We start from the raw sequence: 13,935 nt of genomic DNA, 5'->3' as shown, positions 1-13,935 counted from the left end.
CCTTGAGCATCTAATATTCTTACTCTGTATTCACTTTAAAGCCAGATACAGTTTTTAAGGCATCCTCAGATCCTCTAATAAAGATATCAGAGAGATATCTTGTACAAGATATAAATTTGGCTTGTACAAGAATATAAATTTAACCCCTGATTCTATATAAAAAGAAAATATTATCTTTGCAAAAAAAGTGTTTAATTAGGTGCAAGAAATATCTTATCTGAGATGTAAGAGTAACCTTTTTTTCTTATTGGCAAATATGCAGTGATAGAAGTACAAAAAGTTGTTCCTACAAAAGAAAAAACAAAGATATTATGAAAAATAGCATCTGAGAATGGTATAGTAAGCATTCTATTCTACTGAAAGGAAAACAAATTCTAATTATTGTGAAGCACTTTGATGAAGCTTTTCTTCCTTTCTTTTCTGAAGACAATTAAACAATGTAAGAGGTTGTCACAGTAAGAGATTAAGAATGAACTGTGTGAGAGAACTTGACATTTAGATACTGTTTTCAATTTTTTGATAGACTTTTTCTTATTAAGAAAGTCAATTAAAATAATTTGTTGATTACTGGATAAATGGGTTCTGAGCAAGGTAATTTATTAACTCTTCTAGATTTCCTCCGTTACTCGAGTGTTTTTAATGGTCATTTAAATAATTCATGCCACTCAGTATATTTCTGATATTTCCTCTTTTAATCAAAGAGGAGAGCAAAGATCCCCTGGTGGCCATCCAGCAGATCATCCAGAGGCAAAACTCCTTATTTGAGGAATTTGTAAATAGATATGTCAGAGGCGTTCAGACCAGACTGACTCCGTCTTGAGTGATGGCTAGGAAAATGAGGCTGGGACTTGCTGGGCTGCATTCCCAGAAAGTCAGGAATTCCTAACCTCTAGATGTTGGTTAAGGGAACAAATTAATAATGTTTACTAAACAAATCCAGACTTGGGAGTGTCCAGATATACTGACATCTGGAGAACAAAGGCATTCCTAATATTGCTTTAAAAATAATAATATTGATTATTGAAAAATACAGTAAATAATAAAATTAATCCTTTATCACAAACCCTTGTAACAGAGCACATCTCCCCATATATATGAGCACTGTGCCTAAGGCAGATGTGTTCCTCCTCTTACTCTCAGGAAGGCCCTACTGTGTCTATGGAGTAGCTGTTTTTTCACTACTTTACTTTTTTAATAAACTTGCTTTTACTTCACGCTGTGGACTCAGTCTGAATTCTTTCTTGCACAAGATCCAAAAACCCTCTCTTGCAGTCTGGATCTGGACCCCTTTCCTATAACAATTGCACTTTCCTATTCCCTAAAGCTGGTATCTAGTACCAGCCTTCTTTCCTAAACATTAATTAAGAGATACTAATAAGTAACTAGAATTTCTATACATCTCTGGAATGCATGCATGTAGAAACTCATTATGCAACCTTTGCTGACATCAAGACACCGAAGTGTCTACAAATGTAATGATTTATCATCGTCTACTTGACTAATATGGTCCAAATTACCCTTAAGCTCCCACTTTAACATCCATAAATATCCCTAAGGAAAAATCCATCCTTTTGTGCACAGTCCTCTCTTGCTGAAGTGCCCCACTGCACACTTCTACACTGTTCTTTCTGTCCAAATAAAACATACCTTTGTAGAACTCTGCAGCTGTGAGTAAATTCTTCTTACTACCCACGAGCAAATCGCTTTCCTCATTGCTGGGGTTCTGACACCTCTCCTGGCAGGCAATTTCCTATTTTAAAACATCAATATTTAAATGCAGGATAACATTTATTTGAGATCATCGATTAATTTAAATTCTATAAATTGCAGATTTTTTAAACCAAATTAAAAATACAATATTACTTGTAGAAAATTACAAATATCAAAACATTTCAGAGATAAATGATTTTTTTTTTTTTTGAGACAGGGTCTTATTCTATCATCCAGTCTAGAGTGCATTGATACAAACATGACTCACTGCAGCCTCAACCTCTCACACTGAAGTCATTTTCCTGCCTTAGCCTCCCGAGTAGCCTCCCAAGCCAACAGTCAAAAAATAAAGTTCTGTACAAATACTTCCAGTTAACCATTGCAGTTTTTACAATAAAATTTATAAAGGGAAAACAGGTATTCTGTAAAAAATCACAATGCAGAAATAGTTCTTACTAGGTATTCTAGAGAAAACAGAAAACAAAAAATAAAGAACTTCAAGTTACACATTTAAATATAGAAAATAAAAATACAAATTAAATAAATGTCTTTGGAAATTTTCCTGGAATTATAATAAATTCCTTACATCAATAATGTTTATAGAATGACAGCATTTATTAAACAGCTTTCTCTTATATTTATAAAATTATTGAATTTATGTTTAGAATATATTGCAAGATAATTAAGAGTATTGACATATTTTATGCAGTATTTCTCTATATAAGACTATATAGGTTTACTTTTTACCTTTTTGGTGAAATTTTAATTTCAGCATAGTTTTAGATTTACTGAAAAATTATACATAAAGTACAGATTATCTTATATAATGAATAAAGATTATCTTATATGAAGAATACCCAGTTTCCCCTGTTGTTAGTATATTATTTCTGAATGGCAATGTCTCACAATTAATGAACAAGTATCGATACATTATTATTAACTAAAATTCATACTTTTTAACAATAATTTTATTTTTTACTTAACGCCTTTGTGTTTGTTAAAGATCCCATTCAGGATATGACATTACATTTACTCATTGTATCTCTTTAGATTCCTTTTGGCTTTGACAAAAAACTTTTAAAATTATTACAGTAATTGTCTTGGAGAAGTTTCTAAGCAAAAATTTAAAAGGTACTTCGTTTATATGTATTGTGAAATGGGAAATTTAAGAAAAATATAGAAGATATATATTGTGAAATAATTAGTTGAATAACAACGACCAAAAATCCTTCAACATTTTTTATATTGCTGTCACCTCGAACGAAAAGATCAAGGATTTTATTTGTGCTTAGTATAAATTTAAGATTACTTAAAATAACGGTAGCAGACTTTTGTAGTTGTTTACCGAAAATTGGTGCCCACCTCTCTCTGGGCACAGCTAAATTAGGTGTTTTAGCATATCAGATTAAGATGTATCTTTGTAATTGCAGATACTTCTTATCAACAAATATAGGCAGAAACGATGTGTGTTATTTATCATCTAAACCTTTTAAGAAACTTTTTTCTTGCACATGGTTGTGATGGAGATTTCCATGGTAACTGTGCCAGCCAATCATTAAAGAGGATTGCATTTGTATCAGCTTTTTTTAATGGTAGAGAGCCAACTTGCAATTATTTAATATGCCAAGGATGGTTGGATTGAGGCAGAATGTGTTGTTAGTCTAGCCCAGTCCACTTTGATGAATAGAATTGTTTACATTATAAGCTTTTATTAAAGCACTTGAAAATTATAACTTCTAACTGCAATAAAGGATAACCCTTCTGGGTAGAGCTGAAAATAAAATAAGTTAGAAAGTTGAGTTTAGACCTAAAGTTAGAAAATCGAGTTTGAATTCAAATAAAGGCAAAGAAATTATAGTGAAGATGAAGATATAACAGATATTTAACGTAGAAATGATGCAGGATTTTTCCTTTACCCTTTTGTTGAACTCGCGATGGGTGCCCCTATACTCAGCCCACTACACACAACCCCTTAGGGGAGGCAGCATGTGAGCGAACAAGTGAGGGAACTGGTTAGTCACTTTCACGCCAGCAGGAGTAAACTCCATGCAGGCCCTGTAGCAGCTTCTAGTTGGGTAGGTCTGCAACCCCAAGTTCCCAGAGGGCATGTTACAATGCTCTCTTAGCTCCACTGTCCACACTGTGGACAGCGTGTGTTGTCAGATCAGTGGGCCCTTTGTCTCATTGTGTGGGGTGGCTGCCTTCTGCTAGCGAGAACAAAGGGCCAATGTGACAGCGTTTTTGGGTACTCACACTTAGTGCGTCCTGAACCCTCATCCACTGCCCAAGAACGAGGTCACATGGATGAAATGAGGGATGATGAATGCGGATTTTTTTTTTCTTTTTTTTTTTTCTTTTTTTTTTTTTTAGATGGGATCTCTTTCTTTTCTCCCAGTCTGGAGTGCAGTGGCATGATCTCGGCTCATTGAAACCTCCACCTCCTGGGTTCAAGCGATTCTCCTGCCTCAGTCTCCCGAGTGAGTAGCTGGGATTACACGCACACGTCACCATGCCCAGCTAATATCTTTGGATTTTTAGTAGAGACAAAGCTTCACCGTGTTAACCAGGATGGTCTGGATCTTCTGAGTTCGAGATCCACCGGCCTGGGCCTCCCACAGTGCTGGGATTACAGGCATGAGCCACCGCCGACAGCGAATGCAGAGAATTTTACTGAGTAATGAAAGGAGCTCTCAGTGGAGAGTGGAGCAAGAAAGGGAATGGGAAACACAGGTCACTCTCCCCTGAAGTCTAGTTGCCTCTCTGGCTTTCTCTTCTAGTCAAGCTCTCACTGACGTCCAGCTGCTTCTTCGCTTCTACCGGCAGAGTGTGGAATCTTCATAGCTATAGGACCCCGGGGCGTGGGGCGAGCCATAGGTAGTTTTGGAAAAGGCAATATTTGATTGGTAAAAATACGTTATTAAGAAAGAACCAATCGGGAGAGAATGGGCAAACAGGGATAGAATTACTCACTTTGGGCCACAGGTTTGAGGCATTTTGGCTTGAAGGTGGGGTTTTGCCGTGGACCCACCCCTGTCTGCCTACAATTTCTCTGCCTCCTTCTATCAGAAATATTTCTGAGTCACACGAGTGGCTAAGACTTGGTGTGCTATAAGGATTATGAAAACTAATTTTATTATAATAGTAAAAAAGAGAGAAATCATTGAAAATACATGTACTGAACTCATAAAGAATTTAAATACCTAAGATAGGTATATGGAAACATATCTAGTGATTTGGTAATAATTATAATTTTCTCCATCTTATTTATACTTCATTTACCATTGCAGATATTTTAGCTAACTATTGTTATGAACAAACCATCTCACATCTTAAATGCATAAAACAACTCTGATGCATTTCATTTTGTGATTGTGTGTACTTTTGTGTGTGCGTGTGTGTGGGTGGGGTGATTCTTCCACAATCAATTGACATCTTAACTCTGAATCTAGTTTCTGAAAGATTCTCACAGGCATGTCTGGCAGTAGTGCTTATTTTCATGTGGAGAACTTTGGTTCTCCTTTAGTAGTTTAGACTAGTTCTCTTTTTAATTGCATCAGCATAATATAAAAGTTTTTGAATTTAAAAAGTTAATGTTGGAAGGCCTACAAAGTTATAGATTCCAAAACTTCAACTCTGAAACCATTTCCTCTTGATCAAAGCAAGCCAGAAGGCCAGCCTGGATTCTGAAGGATGTAGGAGAATATGCCTCTTCACAGGGTAGCAGTTACATCACATTTTAAAATGTGTAGACAGAGACGTGCATGATTCATTTGGAATTATTATGATAACTCACAAAAAAAGTCTACTGAAAATAAGTGGAACCCAGAAGACATATATTTACGGAGGGCATCCATGCTCTCCCATTTTATATTTGTGTGAATTCTGTTATTATCAATTTCCTCATTTAAAAAGAATGAGAATAATAATTGTGTGCTTCCCACTAGGACACTGTCTAAGCAAAGCACTGAACAGATATGAAGACACGACACAAAGTAATTACTTATTGCATTTTTATAATTTTAACTATATTATTATTAGAATTTAGCTAAAATACTATTTCTGAATATATGATAGGTAAAATTATTGTCGTATCATTAACTCCATCACTTTAGCATAAATTCACATTGTTCTTCTAGCCAACTTCCTCATATATAATGCCCAAGAGCAAGGCAAAATTATTAAAGCTACTCAATCCAATCCAGAAAGTGTCAGAATAGAATACTTCCTCTATTTTCCTTACCTTCCTACATTTTGCTATACATCTCTGGCATTAGGACTTTCAACAAATTCCTCAAATGCAATTATTTTAAATGCTTATCCTTATATTTGAATATTTTAATCTAAGAAGTGCTATATGCTTTTACATTTTTTTCACATGTCTTGTATTATATTTTATATAGACTTCTGTATTAAAACCTTGGTTGTAAATTAGTTTACATACTATTTTAGACAATTATTTTTCCTGACTGAGCTAGAACATTTGTACAACTCTTATAACATTTTAATCCAAAATGGATATCAAATTAATTATTTTAAAAGAAGAAAAAATCATTTCATTAGAATATGAATGAGAAAGTCTCATTTCTATTTATTACACTAAAAAATTTGACAATTATAGATATTGGAGCATAAAAATAACACAAATGTTGACACTTTATTATATTTTTAAATGCCTACAATAAAAGAGTATTATTTTTCTGTAAGACCTCCTAGGTCCTAGTATCCCAAACATCAACTTAAATTCATAAGATGGTATGATTTACTTATTGAGTCATCTTATGTTTAGCAGAGCTGCAACCCTCCAAATACTGGGGTTACATCAAGGAAAAGCAAAGCAAAACTAAAATCCATTTTGTGATGTTTACATATCAGTGAGGAATAAAACAAGAAACATGTAAATAGGCAGTATACCCTGAAGAACAAGTACGATGTTGGAAAATAAGGTTGATTTGTTTCTGTTGGGTGAAGGTGTCTATTTTATATAATGTGGTCAAGTAAGGTCTCACTCATTAGGTAATTTCAATTAGAAATCTGAAAGAACTGAAAAAAATAGATCTTATAAACATCTGGGGAAATATGTTCCAGGAAGATGAAAAAGCCAGTTGTAGAAAATTATATCAGCAAATTACAGTAGCGTTAGATGATGTAGAACATTATAGGTCCTAGTAAGACCTATGACTTTCTTAATATAGTGATAATAAAAGACATTATATAGTTGTAAACAGAAATGTGACATAACATGTCTTAAATTTTATAAGAGTTCTTGTAGTTATTTGACAGAAAAAATGCCTGAGGAATACTCATAGAAGTAGAATAACCAGATGGTAAGTCACCGAAATTTTTTGGCACAACATGACAATTATGTGGATCAGCATTAAAAAGGAGAAGGTGGTAGGTGGTAGTAAGAATAGGGATATATTTGAAGGTTTAACCTGAAGGATGTTTTGACAGAATGGATGTGAAGTCAGAAGAGAGAACGAGCGAGAGAGAGAGAGAGAGAGAAAGAGAGAGAGATCATGTTAAGGATAACTACAAGATTTTTAAATAAGTGATTGAAATGATAAGAGTTGCCACTTAAAGAGATATGGAGAAAATTACATTAGATTCTCTAGGGGAAAATGAATATGTAAGTTGCATATGTATATCATGGAAGAATAAGATGTTCTAACTATTAAGCAGAGAAAGGAAACATATCAGCTGAACTCCAGAATACTCAGTGGTTGGAGAGAGGAGGAGAAAAAAATATATTAACACAAGAAGAAACAGCCAATGAGGTAATGATGAGTGATAGCTCTGAAACAAAAGGAAGAAAGATTATATATATATATATTCAATTGTTTCTTCCTACTTAAACATGTCAGATGTTTTATATATGAGTCTGTGTAACATTTGGTTTGCTAAATCCTTAATACAAATATTTAATTCTTATGCTATGATGAATGTAGGCAAAATCTGAACAAAGATAAAACCATCTATGGCTATATTAGTTGGATAACACTTCCATAACAAAGTGCCAAATAGTGAGTGGCTTGAACAACAAAAATTTATTGTTTCAAAATTTTGGAGGCTAAAGGTGGAAAAATCAAAGTATGCCCATGGTTGGTTTCTTCTGAGGACTGTTAGGGCAGGATATGTTGAATGCATGACCCTTTGACGTTTAGATGGCAGTCTTCACCCCATGTCTATTAACATTGTCTTTCCCCTATGCAACTCTGTATCAGTGTCCAAATTTCTCCCCCCTCCTTTTCACAGACTTCAAGGACTTCAGCTTTGGGACTTGGACTGGCTTCCTTCCTACTCAGCTTGCAGATGGCCAATTGTGGAACCTTGTGATCATGTGAGTTTAACACTCAAACTTAATCAACTCATATATATGAATGGTATATCCCATTAGTGGTGTGGAATATCAATGTGCATTTATAATTCAGAAAGCTGTGTGTGTGGTGGGGCAGGGTATGTGGTGTGAAAACTCTGTACTTTTTGCTCAGTCTGACTGTTAATGCAAAACTACTCTAAAAAATAAACATTATTAATTAAACAGACATATAAATCAACAAAATATAAGCCTGGTTGATCTTAAGCCTCGTAGACCAACCACATCTTGTTTATATGTAATCTCGGAATTATCTCTGTCTTTCTTCTTCTATATGGATCTAGGTAAACTGCATAGAAAAGGAATAAAACCACAAAAATTAAATCACTGTGAAACATCTCTTACCCTTCTATCAATTACTGCACCTACTATTACCAAAGCTCCAAAGCTGTCATTCAGGCAAGATGTTGTGTGTTTCAGTTGAGCAGAAAGTGTCTCAATACTTTCTAAACTTTGTGGTTGTTATTACATGTCAATTAGAATTCAGAATTGTAAAATAATTTGGACAAAAATATCTGGCACTTTAGTAAAGTGTATTGATGGTGGATATGCAATAACCATTTATAATTTAATAATTTTTAGCAAACAGGTAAATTATAATTATTTTCATAAACTTGTTGATGAATACTCCAGACTATTTTTTTAGTAGGCTATTATTATGGGTTGAATTACGTGCCCCTCAGAAAGATATGCTGGAGTCTTAATACCCATCACCAGAGAACACGACCTTATTTGGAAATATAGGTCTTTACAAAAGTGATTGGGCTAAAATGAAGACATCAGAGTGGACTCTAGTCTAATGATAAATAAAATAAAATAAATAAATATTCAAGGACAGGAAACACCCAGCACAGGAGATAGATGTAGACTGAGAGACTAAGCCAGTCTAGCCTTTCCACATTTTTCTGACTGCTTTGTATTCTAGCCACACTGGCAGCTGATTAGATGAGGTCCACCCAGATGAAAGATGGGTCTGCGTTTCCTGGACCACTGATTCAAATGTTAATCTCTTTTTGCAACACTCTCACAGACACACCCAGGATCGGTACTTTGCATTCTTCAATCCAATTAAACTGATACTCAGTATTAACCATCAAAGAGATGATCATAATTTTCAGAACCGTCCGAATTTTGCCAGTGAACTTACTCCATCTCTGAAGATTGTTACTTGAAGCCAATTAAAAGATGGACAAAATCAATGGGCAAATGAGTTTGAATTTTTTAATAGGGCACTAAAGGATTTGGTTCACTACAGCTTATTTAGCATAGCAGTCAGCTAGCCAGCTAAAACCATTTCTGATGGTTTTAAAGGCTTGTTGCTCTCTATGTAAAATTATTTTAATCACAACTCTTCCATTAGAAAGGGTAATGATATGATATAATTTCTATTAAATTCAATTTTGGGGGGGATATGAGCTTTCATTAGTAGTTAAAAACCTTCTCTGCTTCTATAACTCAAAAGTCATGTGCCATAATAAACACATACTCACACTCACTATAGATGTTAACCATATGATTCTTTGAAGAGTTGACATGTTCCAGTAAGAGCTATTAGTAGGACCATTTGTGTTAATTTAATATCTACAAGCCCATTTAATTTTTAAATCTATTGGAATTCAGTAATAATATATCCAGCTTAATATTTTTCCTGCTCTGTTTGAGGTAGAAATCATCTACAAAGAGAATCAAAATAGGAAAGGCAAATTTTGCTTTTAAAATATCAATTTGTGGCTGGGCACGGTGGCTCAGGCCTATAATCCCAGCACTTTGGGAGGCAGAGACGGGTGGATCACCTGAGGTCAGAAGTTCAATACCAACCTGGCCAACATAGTGAAATCTCATTTCTACTAAAAATACAAAAATTAGCCCAGTGTGGTTGTGCACTCCTGTAACCCCAGCTACTTGGGAGGCTGAGGCAAGAGAATCACTTGAACCCAGGAGGTGGAGGTTGCTGTGAGCCAAGTTCAGGCCATTGCACTACAGCCTGGGTGACAGAGTGAGACTCCATCTCAAAATAAATAAATAAATAAATAATCAATTTGTGACAAATGACTTCACAAATAGCCAACTGACAGTTGTAAGATATTATTTCATCAGAAATTTGCATTAGTGTGGTAGCGTTCCAGCTGTTGCATCAAGGTAGAGTTAAATGAAAAGGACAGTGTCTTCCATGTCATTAGAGGTTAATAAACGGACAGAACAAATGATATATACTATCACTTATAAGTAAGGCTTGAAGAGCATAATGCAGTAACAAATTTAAATTATTTTCCTGGATAATATTGGCCAAAGTTTCTAGTAACTGTGTGGAAATGTCTAGAGAGTAGATATGTCCTAACTATAGCACCCCAAATTACTCTGTAGTATGCTGGCATCTATTATATTGTTTTGCCTCTGAGTGGGTAATGCTGAAGCATTTTTAAATCTTTTAAAAGAGACCGAAAGGTGTGTTCAAACTTTTCTTTACAACATGCTCAGCTAAGGAGGTAGCTTCAGGAATGAACTTCTCTGCTGCCTGCAGGGGTGAAGGGCTTATATCAGGTCATAGGTACTTGAGGTTTATCAGAGATCAGAGCCTAAGTGCAGTTTCACATGTTCCAGGTCAGAGAGTATATGGAGTTTCACATATACAGATGAAGAAGAATTCCCACATTGAATAAGAGCAGAATGCAGTATCTGGGTCTAAAGGTCAGTCACATTCAAGTGTAATTGAGTTAAGGTGTACGGGGAATTCTCCAGAGAATTGAACATCAGGCATCAAAATTAAAAACCTTCATTGAAAAAATAATTGATTATTATCCAAAAACTCATTCATGATGGACACCTAAAAATATAATGCCTATAGTTTTACTTTTTAATTATTTAAAAAATATATCTCTATTTAGATTATACATTTAAAGATTCAATGAATTTCATTATGTATGATAAGCCCATACTGAAAAGAATTGAGGCATAAAGTTTTGTCTTTCAAATGTAATCAATTACCTTACGCCCAATGAATCAATGTGAATATTGCTTTAAGCAGTTTTCTAGCAATAGTGAAAATAATCTACCACCTGTTATGTAACATGTTAGATTATTTTTTAACTTGATGCTTTTAAATTTAAAATTTGATGCATAAATTTATTATAATAATGATACTATCCCTGTTATACATTATGTGCTATAACCGCAAACAGTTCTAGACCTATGCATTATTATTTGTCCCTAAGTTTCTATACCAATCTTATTTTATCTATAAAACATATTTAGTATTCTAAATCATTGCAATTTACCTTTATATTTTGCATTTCTTATGTGCTAAATACCAAATTTACCTCATGACCAAATCTGTCTTCACAGTGCCATTTGAAACTGTTGGATAATTAAGTGATACTTGTCTCTTGATATACAAAGTTAAGAATTCAAAAACTAAGTCTCATAAAATTAAAAAATTAAAAATATTTGCTATTTCAAAGATTCCTTAGTCATACTCTATGCACTAGAAATAAATAAAAAAATCTTCCATATTACTTCCCTTCCAAAACCTAATCTACCTATTTATATTATTAGTGGTTTTACAATTAATCTAAACTAAATTTGGACTGTCAATGAACACCATTTTGTATTTTTACTCTATCCACAAAAATCGGTTACAATATTTGAATGAATATTTGTGTTCACAGAGTATTCTGAACAATAAAGAAATGGTATCACAGAGTGAAAAACATGAATGTGCAAACACAAAGAGGTTAGTAAAGGAAAGATATCAGAAAGAAAGATCTCTGAGTGATGTATAGAGGCACAAAATAGCAGGCAAGAATAAGTTGACAGCTTACAATCTGCAGATCTAGAAACCAAGAAGCACGTCAATCTGTACCAGCGTACTGAGGATTAAAAATACCTGATCTTTCTGAAGATGAGAGTTTGGGTGCAGATTTGCTAAGTCTTTATAAATGAAGAGTTTAAATATAGATCACTTACCACAACTGGAGGTGACACCCTTTCCTCCTCCTGGAAGAGGATAGTAAATATATTGTCTGGAAGCGTGCATAAGAGACCTCTTAGATTCAGGCAACGTCTGTCTAGCTGATGGTTAGGATCCCATATTGAAAACTGAAGAATTAACTAAAGGTTTATGTCCAACAATGAGTCCTCCGACTATATTTAACACTGAGAATGCTACTGTTGGAAACCCCGAAAGAGTCCCGCTCTGGGCAGGGGTCGCCGCGAGGGACCACTCGACACCGAAATCACAGCAGAGAGACACTTTTATTTCTAGCGCGCTAGGGTCCCCCGGGCACAAAGATGGCCAAGGGACCCCGAGTGTTGGTTACAAGCTGCTTATAAAGGCAAAACACCACAAATTCAAACAAGGCGCAAAATTCAAACAAAGCTTTAGGGCTCAAGATGATTGGGGCTTGCCATGGCCTGAGCAAGGCGTCTCGCTCTGATTGACTGGGGCTTGCACACATGGGGAGTTTTCCTGGAATTGTTTTTCTGTTTGAATTCCGGGAACATTGGGTGTTTTTCTCAATTACCCATGGCCACCTGGTGTTGTTTTTCTTAATTCATGGCCTAGGTTGTTTTTCTTAACCCATGGCCCATTTCATTCCCTCCTCTTTTTCTGACTCAGAGGCTCAATCTTGAGCCTCTTCTTCAGTCTTGAGTGCCTGGTATTGTTGAGTCAGGACCATAGCATGTACTATATTTAATCTATCTCTGATTAGGGCGAGCAGGCGGTTAAGTATGCATGGCCCGAAGGTCAGGATAAGCACGAGCAGGATCAGAGGACCTAGGACGGTGGAGACTATGGTGCTAAACCAAGGGGACTGGTTATACCAATTTTCAAACCAATTTTGTTGAGATTCTCTCTCTTTTTGACATTTATCTAGTCTTTCTCTAAGTTTTGCCATAGAGTCTCTAACTACTCCTGTATGGTCAGCGGAAAAGCAACACTGTTCTTTTAGGGCCACACAGAGCCCCCCCTTCTTTCAGAAAAACAAGGTCTAGTCCTCGTCAGTTTTGCAGTACTAACACAAGACCAACTATGGCAATATAGGGAGGTTATTTCTCCACAGGTTTTTTTTCATTTGTCCTGTCCAGAATCCGGGACAGGCGTAGAACCCGTTCCGGCTTATGGACACCCTTCTTGCCTGTTTTCTCCATTCTCCCCCTTCCATGTCATCAACCCCCGCTATTTTATCTAGGTTGAAATAGAGGTCGGGGAACCAAGTGCCTATGGGAGCAATATGCGAAGTCTCATTTAAGACTTCATGAGTTTCAAAATTAGTTACTTTCCAGGTTAATCGATATGGTTGATGGGGATTACTACAAGCGACACAGGGAAGGAGAACCAGTAGTAAGCAAGGGGTTAGGTGTGAGAGAGTCTTATCTTGAGCGGGTCTTCGGAGCGGCGGAGCCTCCATGTTCCAGGCGGTGTTGGTCCGGGCGTCTCTGGAACGGCCTTGACGTGGGATGCGTGGACCCAAGTAGCGATTCCGTCAACCTTTACGGCCATGGGTGTGGTCAGGAGAACGACGTAGGGTCCTTTCCACCAGGGCTCCAGTCCTTGAGAGCGGTGCCGTCTGATGTAGACGGAGTCTCCCACCTGGAAGGGGTGGCTGGTTTGTGGATGTCCCGGTCGGTACAGTTCTGCCAAGGGGGCCCAGATTTGGGCCTGTACTGCCTATAGTCCTTTCAGCCAAGCCTGCAGGTCAGTATTAGGGTTGGAGGGGGAGAATGAGTCAAGCAGGGTCGACAAAGGGGGAGGTCCTTCGTAGAGGATTTCATAAGGAGTGAGCCCAAAGCGGTTAGGCGTATTCCGGGCTCTTAGAAGGGCTAGAGATAGGAGGCGTCTCCAATCTTTTAGG

This window comes from Colobus angolensis, unplaced genomic scaffold (genome assembly GCF_000951035.1).
Source record: "Colobus angolensis palliatus isolate OR3802 unplaced genomic scaffold, Cang.pa_1.0 Scaffold189, whole genome shotgun sequence".
Lineage (NCBI taxonomy): Eukaryota > Metazoa > Chordata > Mammalia > Primates > Cercopithecidae > Colobus > Colobus angolensis.
The sequence above is the reverse complement of the archived record's forward strand: the minus strand, read 5'-3'. Positions refer to the sequence as shown.